We start from the raw sequence: 15,802 nt of genomic DNA on the forward strand, positions 1-15,802 counted from the left end.
AGGCGACAAAATATTATAAAATCTAGGTATAAACTATGTACTTATAATCTATTGGTGATAAATAGAGAACGGAATAAGATGTATTTTCTTTCGTTGCTTTTTTGACTTATTTTTCCGGCAAGGTAAATTTCCACACCACCCTAAGTTTGAGGTATTACCGCGGCGCGTTATCATTTTTTTTAGTGAGTGATTCGCCAATAGCCCTATTCTCACTTAATAACTAAAATAAATTCTTGAAAACTTAAAATTATTTAAAAATTCTATTAAACAAAATACTTATACGAATAAAAAACAGTAAATAAAATAATAAAAAATAAAATAAAAACAAATCTCCTGTTTAAAGATGTCAGTCGACAGATTATTTTTTATATATTAAGTTAATGCGCCTGTCTTTACTTGTAGAGAAAATTTGAATTATGTCATCATAAAAAGTTTCATTTTTGTAAAGCTCGCAGAGTAGTTCTTTTTCAATTGAAAGTAAAGAAAGTGAAGTGAGTCATGGAATTTCTGCTGTAACTTTTTATTCTCTTTAGGCAAGAAAAATTTCGCTCAACACTAGCTGTAGTAGCTGGAATCGTAGCGATCAAAACAAATAACTTATAGGCTTCAGAAAATATTTCGATTAGTTCATTTTGAGTAAATGATTGCAATATCTCTACAACCTTTAAATTTTCAAATTGTGTATCGTTATAAATTACACTTAACTCGTTAATTAATTTCTGTTTGTCAAATATAGAGGAGTACTGTGTAAACAAAATATTTATTAAATGATGAGGAAAATTATTTGCAAAACTTTGAAATTTGGAACTATCAGCCAGAGCAAAATATTTTAAGTCTGCCAAGTCTTTGAAACGAACTTCTATTTGCACTATAATATTATCAAGAATTTCAAAATATAGCGCTTTACATACAGTGGTCTGGTCCATATTGTTATTGGATACTTTCATTCTCTTAGGTGGGTTCTGTTCTATAACTGATGATAATTTGGACTGTGCTTTTTGATAAAAAACAATAAAATTTTCCTCATTTCTTAATTTTTTAATTCTCATTAAAGCATTTTCGATTTCTTGTTGGCAATAATTTATATCTAAGCATTTACGTTGTAAAATAGAAAAAAGCACATCAGTAATGTTGAAAATTTCATTATAGACACCGGTAAGAAAAGCAAATTCAAAATTTTGAAAATGTTTTAAATAGCCTCGGGCACCATTTATTGATTCTGCTCCAGAACTTTGATCATCAAATATTCGTGAAAATACGCTTATTAAATTATTCCACTCTGAATCAACGATATGTATTATTTTTGACCTTGAAGCCCACCGAGTTTCACAACTTTTCGGAATTCTCTTGCCAATAACTGAATCCAAAACAAATGTTCGTTTAGCAGACTGGTTGAAGAAGGCAGGAATAGATGTTAAGGTGGCGAAAAATATACGACAATTTCGAATGCATTTTGAACCGTTCTGCAATACTAAATTCAAACGATGAGCACAGCAATGAGTAAAAAGTGCTTTCGGAGCATCACCTTTAATTTTCATTTGTAACCCGTTCAAAGATCCAGCCATAACACTTGCCCCATCGTAACACTGGGCCACCAATTTGCTCTTAAATTCATATGGCGCCAAAACATTTGTAATAAGAGTATATAGAGCATCGGCAGTTCTGTCTTCACTGACATTAAAAAATCCTAAAAACCTCTCCTTTATTTGACTTAGTTTCGAGAATATCCGTTGTATCATCCGCTTGAATAGCAAAAAACATAGCAGATGTTATTTCCTCGCGTATTTTAATTCTAACAAAATCAGCAACACATTCTATCAAATCGATCTGAATAGTCTTTGATAACCCAGTGAAAACACCCCCAATTTTTTTAATGTGTGCTTGAATTTCAGAGTCACGTTTAATTAGAAGATTGAATATTTCTTTAAAATTGCCAGTGTTGAACGAATTATTGGATTCATCTCGACCGCGAAATGCAAGTTCTTGCTTTGCCAAAGTAACGGTTACGTCAATCAAATATGTCAACAAAATTCGATTTTTCCTTACCTCTTCATTATATAATTTAATAGATAAAGCACCATGCGCTTCTAATGCATCCCCAATTGTGGGAGCATTTTTTTCGAGGTGTTTTAAACTTAAACAGTTCTGCAAATGGTCTTTAGATGCCTCGTGTTTTTTTACAGCAGCCGATAAATTTTTTAAATCTGAATATCCTCGCGAAACCCAAATATTCTGTCTCAAATTTGTCAAAAGTAAACATGGCCAACAAAATAACTTATTTTTAAAAATGCTGGCACATAACCACTTATGGCTTGTGTACCACGTATATTTAAATGACCGCGAAAATGATTGACCATGTTTTTTATCACTAGATAAAATTGAAATGTTTGGCACGGGACGGCCCAATGAAACAATTTCAAAACGTTCCTCATTCCGGCGCTGCGAAAAAGGTTTTTCCATAAAGGGCTGCAGACAATATCGTGTGGTACATCCATCTCTAATAAAACTTTAACTTATCCAAGGATAGAAAAAAATACCTATTACCCTCCTGCCTCCTGAATTCCTGCCTTGCACCCACTCACTTAACTACACAACGAAGTCAAAACAATGGGCATTTCCTTAGCGACACTGGACTGAACACCAATCCCCCTACCTCACGCCCCGCGAATACGGAAAAAATCATTCGTCGATCCGATAAATCCTAAAGGCAGCCGAAGCTCGTGCCTGCTTGAGTCGAATAATATGCGAAATTTAACGCAGAAGCGAGACATTTTTCTACAGGGTCTCTATAAATGATTGTCTGGTCAAGCCAGCCTTGGAAAAAATTTTTACTGTTCCGCTTTTTTGAAACCGATGCCAAATTCTAGTTCGTTTTCACGGTCACTTCTGACATTAGTGAATGACGTTTCGTTTGCACTTGTCAGTCGAGTTTTGGTTCCTTATATTCGTTTTATCGCAGTTAATCACAGTTAATATACACCAAAAATCTGTATTTTTCAATAAAAATTGCAAGTACGTCCGCTTTTACAGGTAAATACACTGGCAAAATTTGTGAGGTTATGCTTTAATGTTTTATGTTTTATTTTAGCTTTATTTTCTTTACAATGGTTTATTCTGTTGAACAGAACACGTTCATTGTTGTTTTTTACTTTCGAAATGGAAGGTTTAGTAATGGGGAATTATCTGTTTGTAAAAATGAATTCCAGCAAAATATCTGAACAACATTCAAGATGATTGTTAATTCACATTAAGTGAATTGTGAACAGATTTTTAACAATCAGAACAATTAGCAAGGGTAAATCATTAGGATTAATACTCGAGGATTTGAAAGAAATGGTGGAAAAGTCTCTACAGATATCCATAGCCTGTTTATCTCAACAATCTGGTGTACCACGAAGCACTTGTCACAAAATCATTAAAAATAGGCTACAACTGCATCATAATAAAATTAGTGTTGTACAAGAACTCCAACCTGCAGATTATCAAAGTTGTGTTTAATAATGTAATCAGTTTGAAAATCACCTCAATTTCATAATTTGGAGTGCTGAGAATCCACACCAATTTGTAGACTCCTTTACATGTTTTGAAAATTGGTGTGTGGAACTGTGGATAGCAGTGTTGCTGTACCCTTAACTAAGAAATGCTGCAAAATATTTTTGAAAATAAATGAAGAACTGTCAAGTGTTTAGAAGTTAATGGGGGACATTTTCAATCTATTTTATAAAAAAATACCTATTTGTTATCATTATTTAGTGTTGTAAATTATGTTGTTGAATACATTTGATTTTATTGAAAAACCAGTAAGACTCATTTGTTATGAAAAACACTGTTATTTATATTGGAAGAAAAAATGGGAGTCAATACCATATTCGACAATTCAGTCTAGGTCGCATTTACCACTAGCATAAAACAAGAAATGTGAAAGCACTAAAGCAGACAAAAAGGCAGTATCAAGTATTGTATTGTGGTATACGGGGACAAGGTGTTCTCAATATTTATCTGTTTCGATTTGTTCTCATACCAATTCCTGTACAGTGTGTGGCGGTACGATGGGGGCAATAATTGTTGATATTAAATACATTAATGTTAGCAAGAGTAAAGCACAGTTGAAACTTGTCTCTGGTTAAAAGCCAACAACCTAACCTGAAAATGTGACATTCATTATTTGCCGAACAAAGCGGCACATTCAAAATTTGACAAGTTTCCATGGCTGGCTGGACCCGACAATCATTTATAGAGACCCTGTATATGGATAGGGTAGAGCGAGCGAGATAATGCGCTATGGTTGACTCGTTTTTCAGGCGTAAATTAAATGTCGCCTGGGTTCTCGTTCTGGATTGTGGAATTATAATTATGGTAGGTGTAGATTTTTTTATTCCGACGCATATCTTTCCTATGCTTAATAGAGTAAAAAGACTTGAATAAATAGTTTATAATCTATTCCATCTTTAAAAAAACGATAGGTTGCCATGCTTTAATTTTGTTAAATTGGCAGTACTGAGGAAAGTAGTAGTTATATTTCATTTCATTTTGGTTGTGAACCTTTTTTCACTAAATTTGAAATGCTATGTTCTAAAACAAAAAGATATCAATAAATGTCATTTTGACGTTTTTCTAATGTATTTTAAATTAAACAACACAAACTAATAATTTGAAGAGTTTACTACAAGTGCATAATGTCAAAAGTTGTGTCTTTCGAGACAACGTAGTGTGTTGAAGTGCTACACACATTTTAAACGAGATAGGCCCGATCTAACGATGCGATTTTTAATAGAGTGATGGACATCTTTAATGTGAGAACAATGAATTTGTATTCGATTAAATCCTAAACTGTATTTATAGGTGGGAAGATCTGTTATATATTGCATAATTACAAAAAAGAGTCTGGCGGATACTAAGACTACAAAAAGAGGAAAATCAGAAAAGTGGAATGATTTTTTTAAAAGAGATCTGACCGAAATTATTCGTGCGCTAAACAGCAAAAACGAGTTTTTTTCTTTAGACACTCTACTGGAAACAGCGAAGAATTTATTAGAATTTACAGGGGACCGAACTACTTTATACTTCTGTATAAAGTATTAAAATCAATAGGGTTTTTAAACACAAAATTGTTAATAATAGAAAAGTTCTTTGTGAACAAAAACACGTCAAAATTTCAAAGCTACAGCTACAGTAGAAGATGATTCGGAATCTAATGATGAAGATGAAATAGTGAAGGAGGTTAAAGTTTAGATGTCTTTTAAAAAAAGTGATTCCATTTTGGAGAAAAACTTATCCGTTTTCTGCTTGTTAAACTAAAGAAAGCGTTCTTGAAACTCATTCAATGACTAAAGCCTCCACCAGATGTGTACTTTTTGATTTTTTTTTTCAATTGCTATTTTTAATAAAAAATGCTTGGTTCTTTATTAATTTCTTTTAACACAGTTTTGCAAAATAGCGGAACATAAGTATGGCAACACTGTGACTTCAAAATTTTCAAAATTCCTAACCAAACTTTTATTCAGATATACAGGATGAAATCTGTCAGATTGTCATGGCCAAGCATCGTTTTTTTAAAGTTGGAATACATTATATTATTCGACTTCGCACTTGTCATCTAGTAATTACTCACTAGATTTCTCCTCCAAAAAGAAGAAATTACACTGGTATATCATAGCCACACAAACATACTCAGCTTATTTCATAAAACTATTTCAGATTACCAATTTATTAAACTCAACTTAACAGTAAAGTTAACAGTATTTTGACAGTATAAGTAGCTAGGATAGAAAATAAATCTCTCACAGTTAGTTGCATTCTAAAAAATTAATAGATATGTATAATAACTCCAAAAATTAAAAAACCACCACCTGTTGAATTATGTTGGTGAAAACAAAAAAATCCCCAAAAATTATTTAATGGTTTAGGTTGGTATTGACTGTGTGCATCATTTGTATTTGCAAATTTTATAGTCCAGTGTTTCTCAAATTAAATAATTTTTTTCTTAAATTATTTTGTAAACTCAAACCAGACAAATCAAATGAAATCATAATTCATTTTACCTTCTTTTTTTGAAGTGACATAATTGTCACTAGAAAAATTACTAAACAGTGTTGTCGGTTAAATTTTCATGCTGTGATGCCGCTTGTGTGTGTTTTTTTTTTAATTTTTGGAGCCATAAATAGTGTAATTAATTTAGAGTTTCAATCACAGAACTAATAATGACAAGTTTGTAATAACGTTATTTAAAAATAATTTGCCAAATAGCTCTGTTGGTGATTTTATACAAATGACCTCGAGCACGACTAAAAAAAGTTGATTTTTTTTAAGGACAATTTGTTTTGCTTAGGGTATCAACGAGCTCTCTGTTTACGTTGTCATCATCGATTAAATTACTATCGTAAAAACATCTCTTTACCACAATTGGATTTATGCGGACTAAAAACATTGTTTATTACCGATTCTTTGCTATAAAACTACTTGAACGTTTAATCACTGTTGGGTGGTGATATTAGCCGTTCAAATGATATGGTCGTCTTTGTATAACTACTTAAAAACTTTATTGTATGACAAAATGTTGATGTACAAGTGTTAAGTACCAAGGATAGTGGTAGACTGTTGTTTTTACCGCTATATCCCGACTTAAATAAGGGTGGGTGATTTCACCCCTCTCACAAAGAAAGTAGGTAGGACTACCTGCTACAGTACCTGTTTCTAACAATAATGTTCAAAATTATAATTGTCCGTTTCCTCTAAGGTTATATTGGGGCCGTAGAATTATCCCCATTGTGTAAAAGTCGATTTGTCTACAATAGAAAACATTTTGTGGTTGTAAACAAGCAGGTAAACCCGGCTGGCTGTTTCGTTCAGAGTAGGACTGGGGCAAATTTGTCGAAATATGAATTCCAATTTATAAATTTTAGTTTGTAGAGATTATGTTGAAAAATAAGCTTGTTTTCTTGTTGTAGTGGTAATGTTTATGATTATTCTTGGAACCCGGGATTATCGGCTTTCTCTACTTATGAGAGATGGCATTTTGTGATTACCTGTGGAGATAATTACTGTTAATAGGTCACCTCCCTTAGCCCCTTCTGTTTTTTTTCCAAGAAAACTTTCTCGAAATAATATTTAAATCCCAATATTTGCTTCAACCCTCTCATTTTGACTAAACATTCTCTAGTGGTTGTTTGTGAGTGAATATATAAAAATTTGTGATGGAAGCAATATTTCGTCCTTGGGAGTGTGAAGCTAGTATATATACCAGTGCTCCACCACAAGCTGCTGCCAATGTGGATCATGTTGAAGAAAATGATGGAAGAAAACGGGTTCATCTTCTTCCCGAATTTAAACAGATTGTTTACAACGTGTATGAAGGTCTAGTCGCAAGAATAATGTGGTTCCAACAACTAAAAATCTAATGGGAAAGCTTGAAGAGAAAGGATTTGAAATTCGTTACTGTGAAGACACATTTAGATTATATTTAAGAAGTATAGGATTTTTTTATCGGATGTTGGATCGACGTTTAGCAATTATGGAGACACCCCGCCTTAAAAAACTCAGATTTGAGTATATTCATCAAATTCGAAAATTTAGAGCAGAAGGCCGTTCCATAATTGTCCTGGATGAAACATGGTACGATTCCCACGACGTACTGAAAAAAGGCATTACCGATGGCTCCAGCAAGTGCGTCTTGAATACTCCTCCATCTCGTGGAAAACGAATTATAATTCTTGCTGCCGGAAGTGAAAATGGTTGGGTAGAAGGCTCGTTATTGTTATCTGCCAAAAATATCAAGGACTGCTCGGCCGACTATCACCAGGACATGGATGGGGCTCTTTTTGAAAGTTGGTTTCAAAACCAGTTGTTGCCAAACATACCGCAAAACTCAGTAATAGTAATGGACAATGCGAAGTACCACTCAAGGCATCTTATTAAAAAACCGTCGCAAGCAACGCGAAAAGATGAGATTTTAAATTTTATGGCAAGTCACAACATCGCAGTTCCACAGAAAAATACTAAAAAAGACTTACTGGAGATATTAAAAAACCATGACATTCCGCAACAGTACGTTGTCGATGAAACTGCAAAAGAGAGAGGACACACTGTTTTGAGACTACCGCCATACTATTGCGTGCTGAATCCAATAGAATTAATATGGAGTAGTTTGAAAAGAGGCATTCGGCAAAGTAACGTAGCCCCAAATTTAAGTGCAGCTGTTGTGGAGTTGATAAGACAGGAGGTGAAAAAGATTGACTCAAACCTCTGGAGAAATTGTTTTCGCCACGTAATCAACGTGGAAAATTCTTATTTGTCCCCCACAATGCCCGAATTAATCATAAATTTAGCTGAAGATAGTGACGACGACGAAACTTTATATTTTGAAAATAGTGATAGCGACGAAGATTGTTAATTTTAATTAGATGTGCACGTTATTTTACGTATATGTAAATGTTATTTTATATATAGGTATATGTATATAGACAATAGGTGTAAATATTTCTTTTTATAAAACTTTTTTTTTCCAAGCGTTTTCTTTAATTCTCCCTTAAACCGGACCTTGTACATCCACCCAACCGCTTTTAAAATTTGATTTATTGCAGCGGCGCGTGGCTTCTGAAACCCACACAAAAGGGCAGCTTATTAGGAGGTAACTACTTTTACGGCCCCAATATAACCTTAGAGGAAACGGACAATTATACATTATTTTGTACACTACTGTTATGTTTCTGCTCTTGGGTTCCTTTTCTTGTTCCATTCAATGGAGTAGAAACTGTCTTTTTTCTATTATTTACTTTATTTGACACTAATATACACTTAACTTGACTATTGGCTTGTCTGATTTTGTCTGATTTTGAAAATGGATGAGGTGCGTATTTATACAAAAAAAAGTGATTGTTGAAATGTGGTGAACGGCGAAACATAATGGTTTTTTAAAATACAATTAATGATGATTATGACCTTACGCTAATTAACATAAATTTACATTTTTCCATAACACTACACTGACCACCAAAATTAACGCATCACTTGTATTTTTACGGTGTTTTTTTTTAAGTTTTACTTTAAAGCAAAAAATTGTTATACACACTGAAAATAGAGGAAAAACATAGATCATTCTACAAGAGTAAATTAAATTTCCAGCCACTGTGTACAAAAATGAGCAAAAATATCGTTTTTGCTCAATTTTTAAATTTACTCGAAAATAATTTTTTAGTAACAGTTGAAAAATTGAATCAGTACCGGGTGGGGCATCGTATACGCGCACGCGAGAAATCGCGACTTCTAATTAAATAAAATTGTCGAAATTTTTCAGACTTACCTGGCTATTGGTAAGGTACATTTCATAATTTTTTGATAATTTTTCACTTACAAACAAAGCCAAAAAAAAATTAAAATGTAAATTTCAACCAAAAAGTCAAATTCTGATTTTTATACTAACCTACCCAGATTCACTTCCTATAATTATTTACGAAATCTACGGAAAAAAATACCAATTAGATTTTGAATTAAACGCAGTTTTACATTTCAACTTTCAAAATCATTTTTATTTATGACCTGCTACTTGTGCTGTCGTAAATTTAGGTGACAATGGAAACTGTCAATTTTATGGCAAAAAGGTTTAAAACGGTCGGCTATACCTTTGTTGGGAAATTATACCATTGTGCCGTAAATCACCAGTCTGGTTTACGTTTAAATAAAAAAGCGAATTATTTAGCTAACCAAGTCAAAATTTGTAATTGTGCCACCAGGGTTTGATGCGCTAGCAGATACAGATTCATTTAGTGTAAAAACTTTATAGGTAAATTAACAGTTAATTTCAGAAAACTAATAAAACTGTTACGGCCTTATTTATTAACAAAATTTTTTTAAAAAATTCTCAACTATACCTTATCAATAATTAGTCAGGTATATAAAATTTCGCCAATTTTTTTAATTAGAAGTCGCGATTTCTGGCGTGCGCGTATACGATGCCCCACCCGGTATAGGCATTGCCATCTCGAACTCCAGGCCTTAAGGGGAAGAATACGCCAGTGATGAGAGCCAAATTAAGGCGATTTTTGTCGACAAATTGTGGCCAAACTAATCAATAAATTTTCCTGAAAAAAATATATGCCATAAAACTAGTGTAGATTGAAGGCTCTTGATATTCAAAATGTTCAAGACGGCCTTAGTTTTCCCAAAAAAAAAATAAGAAAACACCTAATAATTTGCCTTACTTTAGAATATTTTTCTGAACAGGACTTTATTCAGATGTGAACAAGACTAATCAAGATCTATCGATTGATGTGTTGTTTAAGTGTTTGTGAAATTTCCAATTCGTTGAGTAATTACAATCGTTGTAATTCCTTGACAAAATTTGATTGTACAACGGAGTGAAAATACAGCTATCAGCATTCTATCCTTCGCGTGTTGTCTCCGTCACAGGCCTGGCGCCTCGACTGTTGGACGGCGTTGCACTCGATTCTCGAATGTTTATTGCATCCTGGAATTTGCGTTCAGGTAGAGTAGTAAAACTAGGAGCGTAATGAAATTTATAAAAAAAAAGTTTCTGCATTTACTTTTAGCTTGATATTTGAGTATTGACTGTGAACAGTTGATATCCGTAATAAAGCGTAATAATATCACTTCAGAAATTTTTCCTCGAATTATCACTGTCATTTTCTCCTCCTTCCTCGAATTTTGCTAAACTCATTTTTGATCCACAGTAAAATTTTTGTTGTTTTCAACTAAGTTAACTAACGCTTTGAGAGTCATAAAGACTAGGTACGTATAAATTAAAAAAAATTGTGTAAAAGGTGAAAATGAAATTTTCTTTCGTTGAATTGTCATGCCGAATACAACTCGGTGGTACGAAATTACGGGAAATTTTGCTCCACATTTTACTCGTATTTGTTTCTTAGACAATTTGTCGTCGAAACAAATACATATTCGCATAATGAGATCGAAAATTTCCGGCAATTTCGTACCCTCTCGTTGTATGTACCTATTAGTACTGAAAATCGCACGACACTTAAAATAGCCAATAGAAAAACATAATTCGGTGTCGTTTCTATAACAATTTCTTGGAAATTTTTTGCACTTCGCTAACCCACCATGAAATTAATAAGTGGACATTTTTTCAGCCAATCAAAATCATTTATTTATTAAAAATCTCAAATTTTTTTCCGTTGTCAAGGATAATTCTGTTATAGGTACAACTTGACTTTTTTTGTCAGAAATTTATAATTTAAGAAGCATAATGCCGCACGCCTATCTTCAAATAATTTCAACCTAGAGATGCCTGCACTTCCGGTTTTTCTGTAAAATATATTCACTTGAATTCCCACAAATATTTTAGACTCAAAAAGAAAAAAATCGGTAGAGCCGTTTTTGTAAAATGAATTATTATTGCAAAATTATATTTCTAGTTATGTATATTTAGTAAGCTTTGAATTTATGGTCCTGTCAAATTATTTTTTTAGAATTACCAGTTCTGTCAATTTACTTTTAAGTCCAAAATATTAATTGTGATTGATTCTATGTTTGATTTCTATTACATAAAATGCCAAAAGACCACGCACCACGGTAATAAACGTTAACGATTTTCATGGAACAATCGCAACCCATTTAAAAATTGCAAATATTTTAACAGGTATCATGTGGCACAGCAGCCTTTTTCCTTGCACATGGTGTTATGGAATGAAGGATAAACTTGACAAATGGGGTGCTTTGAGAACCATTAGTAATTCTATGGAAAATTTTACGAAATGGTTGCAAGCAGAGGCCGTAAAAAGCTAATCCAAGTGCTTTAAAAATTGTATCCATCCACCGTTTCGTAAGCCTTTTCTGGATAATTACTCCACCTAAACTGCATTTAATGTTAGGTGTTGTAAATACACTCTTCATACATATCATGACTAATTTTGAAAAAGAAGCACTAACAAGGGCAAAATCTTGTAATGTTCAGCGCGAAGTAACCCATGGTGGTACAGGTTTCAAAGGGAACGCTAGTAAAACTCTTGTTGATGTTTTACGTAGAAATTCCAGTCTGGGATGTTTAAAGTTTGTCAGAGTTTACCAAGATTTCAGAGCAGTTGTTCAATCATGCTTTGGTCAAGACCTGAATCTCAATTTCGGATATTATATAGATTCATTCAAAGAGAGTTATCCATCTTTGAATATTAGTGTAAGTTCCAAACTTCATGCTGTGTTTTTTTTATATTGTGGAGTTCTGCAACAAAACGCAGCAAGGTTTGATGTTTTTCAGTGAACATGCAATGGAATCTGTACATTTTGACTTTAATTCTGTATGGAAAAAATACAAAGTGAGTAGAGGACCATTCCAACTACTCTTCAAGGCTACTGCGAGCAGTTTGCGAGTACAACAGACTTGGTATTTACTACCATGGCCTACTAAATCTGAACTGCGCTGCGCTTATTACGGCCGTAACAAACTAGCTGAATGATTGATTCGGCTAACCTCAAAAAATCTACCCTTAACTAGCGCCATCTATTTAAAGATATTAAACTACAAATCAACTAAATTGCCACAATAATTTAAATTTCCTTGAATTTCATCACGGTTGAAGTACTAACATGGGAAAATAATGCGTTGCATGCGGAGAAAATAACAAGTTATTTTCAAATTCCCAGCAACCTCCAAACCAAATCCAAAATTAATAAAATTATAAAAAAAACTAAATGAAACATTTCACTGTGATACATGTCTCTTCTTTATTATTTACAGCAACTCCAGGACCCTTGTTACGATTAGTTTGGCTTCAAGACCGTGGGGTCTGTAAATTTGTGGGGCTTTTAAAAAACTTTGCTAATATTGCCACACAAATTTTATAATATTTAATTCCAAAAAATCCTTGTCAACCACTGGTTACTACTTTGCATCCACATTTAATACAGAATTTCATATTTACCTGTGATAAACACAAAGATAAAATTTATTATCCAATTAGTAATGAAACCAAATTTAAACATTTGTTTATAAAAAAAAAACAGATTACGATAAAAACGAAATCCAAGTAGGAAGGTTGTAAAATTATAAACTTACGAGAAAGGTATTGTCTTCCTGCAGATAGATAGTTTTACTTTTAATTTTTCTACTGTGCTCTATCCATTTTCAGATTTTGCAATTCCTTTTATATTTAAATATTATGTTTCATAATTTGATTATTGTAATTATTAGGTATTCTTACGTTCATGAAACGTATTCGTGAAAATTTATTTTGCGTCAAAATTACAAAATAGAAAGTGTTAACCTAACAAAATAAACACGTTATGTGTATTTTTCTTTTCCATTTCGCTAACAGATGGAGTTGGTTAAGGGTAGATTTTTTGAGGTTAGCGGAATCAATTGCTCCATGAAAATCTGAGCTTTGTTACGGCCGTAATAAGCGCAGCGCAGTTCAGATTTAGTAGGCCATGTTACTACGTATCTGATTGATTAATTAAATTTAATGCATAGTTTAAAAGGATCAGTATTTCATGTAGGTACTGTTACGATTTAAATTTCGCGGTAAATCGTAAAGGCGAGAACGTTCTAGAACGTTCCAGAACGGGCTCTCGGACCCCGACTTCCGGTACCGGCCGCGTCAATTCGGCGAGAGGAGGGGTGAAATATATAAAGGTGGAACCGACGCTATGTGAGAGGTTCTCGACTAGTTCAGGTCAGAGGTTACGACCGATCCGTGTGTGAGTGTTGTGTTCAAAGGGGGAGATAAGGGGGTGTTTTAGTGTGCAACAGGTGCTGGCGAACCCGTGGAGGAAGACCGAATCGGCTGGGAAATCATCCTAGAAGAATCCCAACCGAAACGTCGCGGCGGATAAAGGCTTCCTTCACGAGGGTCATCGACCCTACGCTCAAGCGGATTAATTTCGTCACCCTGTTGGACCGGCGTCATCCCCAAGGACCCCACCGGAGAACAGGACCTCACACCGGACTGTCCCTGGCCGAGGAACCCGAGTACAGGAGCAACACGTATCTGGCAAGGTCCTTCCGCGTCTTTCTTTTGTAGTCCGCCATCTTGGCTCATTTCTTTTACGTTGAACACGTTATCAGACCGGGAGTGACCTCGCCAGAAACGACGCGCTCGCTGGCTCACAGAAGTTTTTTTTTTTTTGTCGTTATCATTTTATCACCTTACCTTGTAGTTTTTCCAACTTTTCACCGGGGCCCAAAACCGTACCAGTCACGCTTTCCCCTGGGAAGTGTCGAGGGGAGGAAGGACCCCGAGGACTATCCGAGGATACGGGCGGCGTGATTGACCAGCGGCGGAAGAAGGACTCGGAGGACCTTCCTCCAGCTCCGTTCTTCCCAGGACTCGTCTTTTGGATTTCAAGCCTCAGGCCCGGTGTAAGGGATGTTTCAGTTTTAAATTCATTAAATTGTTTAACCTTGAATATAGCCTGGTAGAACCGGCACTTTTTGTAAAATTTTACTAGTTGTTTAAGCGCCATCAGCGTATCGTTTTGGATCACTTCTGGACTTCATTTCCTTTCATTTCACTTCTTACCATTACTATTTGAACCTTTTGAATTGTTAATCTTATATTTTTTTTTGTCGTAAGAGTCAATGCTTTAACTTAGTTTTCAGTGTAACATTTTGAGTTAAATTCTAATATCTCCTTTATTAGACTACAGTGTATCGCCCGCAGTGGCATCTAGGTTGGCTTTATTTCATTAATTTGTCTCACTGTATATCTAAGAAACGAGGATTAAACTTAGTTATTAATATCATCTGTGTTTCTATCCAACACCTGGTATAACACCGTGTTTGTAAATCAGCGTTTGTACTTTTCTACCGTCTTGCTCTCGAGACGTTAGTGTATATGTGTGCTGGACCTGGAGACAATCAGTCACGAAAAGCGTTATTTTAAATTATCCCTGAAATTTAAATTTTCACCAGTTGTGGTAGAGAATAATAACGTAACAGTACATATTTTAGCAGTGCAGATGATTAACGTTAATCAGAAAGTAACAGCCATTGCTACCAGTATTGTAACAATAATTGTTTATAAGCTACTAGAGGGAATGAACGACTGAAAAACAGGACCGTAAATCTTACGAATCAGTATTTACCATCAAGAGATTAGTTATTACATTGTTAAAAATCAAAGACCTTTAACCTTTCAAAAACGGCCCAACAGATTTTTTTCTTTTTGGACTTAAAACATCTATAGGAATTAATGCGAACGTAATTTGAAAAAAAAATGGAAGTGCAAGCATCTCTAGGTTGAAATTATTTGAAGATAGGCGTGGCCGGTGTCGTTGCGATTTTCTTACCGAATATGTCCTCGTGGATTGACTAATATCCGGAAATTTTATTCTCATGCATTTCCAAAACGTAATTAGCCCTCGTGTAATACGTATTGCATTCGAAAACATTTTCGAAAATAATCAATGCACTTGGGATATTGTAAGTGAAAATTGCATGACACTATGGAAGAACCAATCTGAATTTAGTATTTAATAAGATTACCATAGCAACACACAAAAATTCCGAAAATGTTTTGACAACTCTAAAATTAATAATAAGTGGAAATTTTTTTCACAACAAAAACTAACGCCTGATTTTTAAATTTCTCTCTTTGCTTTAATAAATTTGAGTTTTTTCTTAAAATCGTGATGTCATGCAATTTTCTTACCGAATACCACTCGTATGTTGATAGAATCCGGGAATTTTGTTCTCGTGATTGTTAAAAACGTGATTAATTAGTTCGAGCGGAACAATCAACACACTCGGGGTATTGTAAGTGAAAATAGAAAATATTATTTAGAGGAAGGTGAATGTATTTTTAAAAACAATTAGCGGTACAGGGCTCGTATATAG

General features: G+C 34.1%; 1 protein-coding gene and 1 long non-coding RNA gene across 2 annotated transcripts in view; both read left to right on the top strand.

Moving 5' to 3' along the window:
- The window catches only part of LOC138129744 (uncharacterized protein in vnfD 5'region-like), a 41,874-nt gene that overhangs the window by 1,048 nt on the left and 25,024 nt on the right, over nt 1-15,802 (top strand). The window lies entirely within an intron of this gene.
- Nucleotides 5-14,706, top strand: LOC138129757 (uncharacterized). Its single transcript, XR_011159365.1, has 2 exons — nt 5-3,030; nt 3,089-14,706. It is a non-coding gene; the product is annotated as an uncharacterized lncRNA (long non-coding RNA).

This window comes from Tenebrio molitor, chromosome 4 (assembly GCF_963966145.1).
Source record: "Tenebrio molitor chromosome 4, icTenMoli1.1, whole genome shotgun sequence".
Lineage (NCBI taxonomy): Eukaryota > Metazoa > Arthropoda > Insecta > Coleoptera > Tenebrionidae > Tenebrio > Tenebrio molitor.